A 6,016-nucleotide genomic window follows, 5' to 3' on the forward strand; every position below is an offset into this window, starting at 1 on the left:
ATTTTAAGATATGGAAATACATAGTGAGGGCACCCAAGCAACTGAACAAACAATCCCCCAGATGAACAAACAAAAACCTAATGTGTCTTTAAAAATTAGACATTTGGTCACCCCTTATAGTGTACTCAGAGGAGAAAGGGTTCCCAGCCAGCAAGTCAGAATCTTTAACCATGTTCTTTGAATATTAACCTGATCTTGAATAAATAATGTACAATGTATTATTTGTTTTATTATAACTTTGCCTTATTTTACAGTTTAAGAAACCCCAAAACAACAGTTCAATCTGGGCCCACAAATACTAAAATGCCTTAATCATATGGTTATTGCCTGATGTCACTACAGGAGCATTAAAGTTGTCTAGATGCCCTATCTGTGCATTGTTGTATCTTTACTTGTTTGGATTTCTTTTAAGTTTAACCTTAACTCTGGCTTTCAATGGGATTTGTGGCTCTAAATCAGTTAAGTGTTTTTGAGTACATGCGTGCAGGATCCCCCCTGCAGCTAATACAGAATGCTGTTCCATGTCCTCCCCAAACTCTCCAAACACATTCCTCACATGTTCCCCTTGCTATCCTCCCCTTGCAATCCACCCCTAGAGACTGGTTTCATGATAAAAGCTGGAGTTACACACAGCTGTGAGAGCCTAAACCGAGAGATTGTTCCTCATAGCCATGACCTCTGTTTGCCAAAAAAAAGAAAGAAAGAAAGAAAAGAAAAAATAGTGTTTTATCCTTTAATTGAAACAAAATTAATCTTTATTTGTGTCATCCACATGGTAGTGCTGATAAAATTCAAACAAAGTGGCTATAGGCAAGAGCATTTGCTCAGTACAATTAAAGCTCAGGAAGCAAACATTTCTGGGGTCATTTAAGGCAGCCAGTGTACATTGCCTGACCGAATGCATCAGATAAAGACATATTACTGGTGCTGTTTGTCAAAATGCTCCTTCAGAGCCCTCACTGATTCTATAGCCCCTTCCCCGCCCCACTGAGTCCCTCTAATTGCCCTGGTATCTGGCTGCTCAAAATCAGCAGCCAGATGATCCGTCTCAGTTTTCCACCCCTAGGGAAACTTTTCCCCCTTCGCTTCGCAAATGTTATACAGAGTACAGCAGGCCGCTATGAACATTGGAATATTTTCCTCATTGAGGTCTAACTTGCCAAAAAGGCAGCACCAGCAACCTTTCAATTTGCCAAAGGCACATTCACAACTACTGAGCCTGTTGTTGAAGTGCTCCTTGCTCCTGTCTAGGTTCCCGGCTTCATGATCCACAGGAGCAAGAGGGAGGCAGGGTCTCTCAGGATCACTATGGGCATTTACACATCCCCCATTGGAATCTTCTGGTCTGGAAATCAAGTCCCAGCATGCACCTTTCTATACAATCCATCATTCATGCATCATGAATTTTCCCTGACTAATCCGCATTGAAGTCAGTGAAATGACCATGGTGATCCACCAGCACCTGCAAGACCATGGAGAAGTAGCCCTTCCGGTTGATGTATTCTGTCGCAAGTGGTTCTGGAGCCAAAATTGGGATATGAATGCCATCTATCGCCCTGCCACAGTTAGGGAATCCCATTGCTGCAAAGCCATCAATTATTTCCTGCACGTTACCCAGAGTCACAGTTCTTTATAGCAGGAAGTGATTAATGGCATTTAACACTTGCATCACTGGAATCCCCACGGTAGATTTTCCAATGCCAGACTGATTTGCAACTGACCGGTAGCAGTCTGGCATTGCCAGCTTCCACACAGTGATTGCCACTCACTTTTCCACTGTGAGGGCAGCTCTCATTCTGGTGTCCTTGTGCTGCAGGGCAGTGGCAAGCTCTGCCCACAGTTCTAGAAAGGTGGCTTTGCACATCCAAAAGTTCTGCAGCCACTGCTCATCATCCCATACATGCATCATGATGTGATTCTGCCACTCAGTGCTTGTTTCCTGAGCCCAGTACCAATGGTCCACCGTGTGCAGCTGCTCTGTAAATGCTAGCAGCAATCTTGAATTATTTCTTTCCATTGCACACAGCAGGGAGGGCACCACAGATTTACTTTCTGTTTCCCAGCTCATGAAATACTGCAGAACCAGCCACACTGTGTTCATAACACTCTTCACCAGACAGCAGTTCAAGATCCATGCTTTCAGGCAGAGATGGCAGGCACACAGTTTAGAGCGGCTGTTGAAAAATGGCATGAAATGAAGTCGGAAGACCATCGAATGATGGGACGGAAAGGACTGCATAATGGGACAGTGAGCACAACCCCATGATGCACTGCAATCCATTTCCAGATTTCCCAGTAGCAGAGGGTAGCGAGTTGCACAGTGGGATAGCTACCCCTGATGCAATTCTCTCTCTGTCAGTGCAAGAGCAACAACTGTGCCCGTGGTACATCGACACAAGAAGCATTGGGTGGACGTGCACAACCAATGTAATTAAAGTGGCACATGGTCGTCAACGTAACTTAAGTCAACTTAACTCTGTTATGTAGACAAGGCCTTAGTCTCTGCATTGCAATCCATAATGCTAGTTTAATAGGTTTACAGTCTTACATTGGGCTCTCTTATTGCCAAGGTCACAAATGGGGTTGCTTTCCTGCAAGATGGGTGCCACTTGGGTCAGAAATGACTGTTGTGACTGTGTGTAAGCTGTTGTCGAGAGCATAATTACGGTTGTAAATCATTATTTGTTGATTGATTTGCTATCTTGGCTATTAAGGGTGCTATAGAGAACAACACTTAGCTGTTGAATTCTGTTAGGCTCTTGAATATGCGTCAGGTTTGGCTGAGGTTCATTTAATCACAAAAGCATCCTTAAATGACAGAAGGCTGAACAAGGTGGCTTTTAACTTCCTTGGGCTTCCAGTAAAGTGATTTTTAATTGCAATTTAAAAAACATAAAGCCAAAGAATGAAAGGAATGTGCTCAAGGACTATTGAGCAAAACATACCTACATTAATTAAGCTGTTGCATAACTCTTGGAGCACTCTGCTTCAGGCCTCACTGATATAGACCAACAGGAGTGGTGATATTTAAATAGGCTCGCTTAACACCTATTCAGTGTACATAGTGCACTGTATCACTGAGCCAGGTTTCAGCAGTACTGGACATTTAAATCTATTCCATGTAGAAGGTGATGCAAATAACACACTGTATCCATTATTATTTCAATATAGGCAAATTAACTACAATGCTTTGTGTTTATATTTCTGTTGGGGCTGAAAATTCCTTACAGGCACATGCTGCTGAGAAGTGTGTTGCTAGCAATAAGACTGTACGAGTAAAGCACATTAGAGGGCCCATGTGGGTGGGAGCTATTGATGTAAGTGCCTCCTCTCCTATAAATGCCAGTGACTGAGTGAGGAAGAGGAGTTTGAAATAGTAGGATCAAGAGAGGAACCCACTACTAGCAATGCATCAAGAGCTTCCACTACCTACATCAAGAGCTTCCACTGTCATAGGCACCCTGACCCTGCCTAGTTAAAAGATATCATCTGATTGCACAGTTGGCTTGCATCTCTTCTGGGCCAGCACCCAGAATCCTCCAGCAACTGGTCATACTGCATGAAAGACACCCCAGAACAGCAGACAATGGTTTTCCTTTGAGGCACTCACTGCTCTCATTGAGCAGAAAGATCTGGCAGGCCCTGTTTTTTTTCAGCACTTCCTCTCCATCTTTGCCCTGGCTGGACCTCAAATTGTGGATCTTAGGGGTACAACACCCAGTTTCAATCCACATGCTCCTTCTAGAGATGAAGCCAGAAGGCATGGCTGCTTCCTGACTTGGTATCATGGCTTGTAGTGGGAACCATGTAAAAATTAAACTTACCACACAATTTATGGCATATCCCATTCATAATATAGAGATACTGACAGTCTTTCTTCTTGTAGTAATGTATGTTCCATATTATATCGATGTCTGTCTCTCTCTCTTGACTATATCTCTCCCTCTTCCACTACTTTCTCTCTATATGTCAAAATAAGCCATGATACTTCTGAGAAAAATTTGAAATTTGTCAAATTTTGAAATACCTAAATTATAACGTAGATATGGATATTACAAGCCAGTCTTAGAAAGGGGTTCAGGCCCTCTAAATGTAGATGTGAAAACCGTGCATTTTCACTACAAACTTGTCATCAGTTTCACGGAGAGTAATAAACGAAGTGAACCTGTTCCAAATACTGAAAAATAGTCTTGGCAGTATTTATTTTTATTATGTATACCGTACCAGACAGCAGGAGGTGTGCGCGGTGCTTTAGAGATGTATAAGACAAGCCACTGCTGCCAAGAGCTTGCAATGTATAGAACAGTTCATATGACCCTCTAGGCTTTTAGTTCAAACTTAGCTTATCGAGTTTATTAATTCATGAACTTCCTGCTTTTAGAACAGATTTCAGTACTTCTTCTTTCTTCACGAGGGACAAAAACCTTTGTCATCAACATGGCTTAAAATGAATAAACTGCTTCTTTCTCGGGAGCTAGTGTATAGCTCATGATAGATAACTGCCCATAATAACGAGGAAGTTTGTTTAGTTAAGAACTTTTAACTACTTCATCTTTGTATCTCGGCTCTTAGCAAAAAAATATAAGAACATATGGAAAAAAACCATTTAAGTTCCTTAAGTCGAATTGACATGCTGCTGAAAACATCTGGCAGAGATGAGGAGGCATCTACACTGGGGCTGTTCAGATTTGGCATCTACACTGGGGCTGAACCTGTGTTGGCATCTCGGGTAATCTTTGTAAAACTTTCCTAGAGCAGACGAGCTTAGCCTGAACATTAGCTAAAAAAAAAAAATTCTGTAAGGAGGTGCCATACCTACTGATGTCAATGGGACTTTCGCCCTGGTATTTTGTCCATTGAAAATACTGTATTGGAACTAGCAGAACATTGGCCGTGAGCCTAGTGCTTATAGTTTTATTATGAAAAGTTTAACAGTAGCCAACTATACAGGCACTATGCTAAGGGAATTTGTGTGATCTGAAATATAACTACGCAATGTTACAGCTGTAGCTTTCTAGATCCACAACTTGGAGATGTTCTGGGCTTTATTTGGTCATAGCTTGAGCTCAGCAGCACTGTCATCACCCAAATCAAAATGGAAACAGGTCTGGTGTTGTGTAGAGATGAGCCAGAGCTGAATCTAAATCATGGTCTGTACTTGGGTGCTGAGATCAGACAATTTGTTTCAAGCTCCTCTCCAGTTTCACTGGGCCAGGTTTGCAAGCATAGACCAAATTCTGATGCTGGGGACAAGGACTCATAGAAGCTCATTGGTTTTGTCTGTTTTCAACAAATAAACCAGGCAAACTGGTTCCTACCCTATTCCTACCCTCCAGCGTATCTACCTCTCCCCCCAGCTTAGTGTCATCTGCGAACTTCCTGAGGGTGCAATCCATCCCATCATCCAGATCATTAATAAAGATGTGAACAAAACCGGCCCCAGCACCGACCCCTAGGACATTCCGCTTGATAACAGCTGCCAACTAGACATCGAGCCATTGATCACTACCCGTTGAACCTGACAATCTAGCCAGCTTTCTATCCACCTTATCGTCCATTCATCCAATCCATACTTTTTAAACTTACTGGCAAGAATACTGTGGGAGATCATATCAAAAGCTTTGCTAAAGTCAAGATATATCACGTCCACTGCTTTCCCCATATCCATAGAGCCAGTTATCTCATCATAGAAGGCAATCAGGTTGGTCAGGCATGACTTGCCCTTGGTGAATCCATGTTGACTGTTCCTGATCACTTTCCTCTCCTTTAAGTGCTTTAAAATGGTTTCCTTGAGGACCTGCTCATGATTTTTCCAGGGACTGAGGTGAGGCTGACTGGTCTGTAGTTCCCCAGGTTCTCCTTCTTCCCTTTTTTAAAGATGGACACTATAATTCCCTTTTTCCAATCATCTGGGACCGCCTCGGATCGCCACGAGTTTTCAGAGATAATGGCCAATGGCTCTGTAATCACATCAGCCAATTTCCTCAGCTTTGTAGCTTTTGCAACTTTGTTCATA

The sequence above is a fragment of the Eretmochelys imbricata genome, chromosome 11 (assembly GCF_965152235.1).
Source record: "Eretmochelys imbricata isolate rEreImb1 chromosome 11, rEreImb1.hap1, whole genome shotgun sequence".
NCBI classification, from domain to species: Eukaryota; Metazoa; Chordata; order Testudines; family Cheloniidae; genus Eretmochelys; species Eretmochelys imbricata.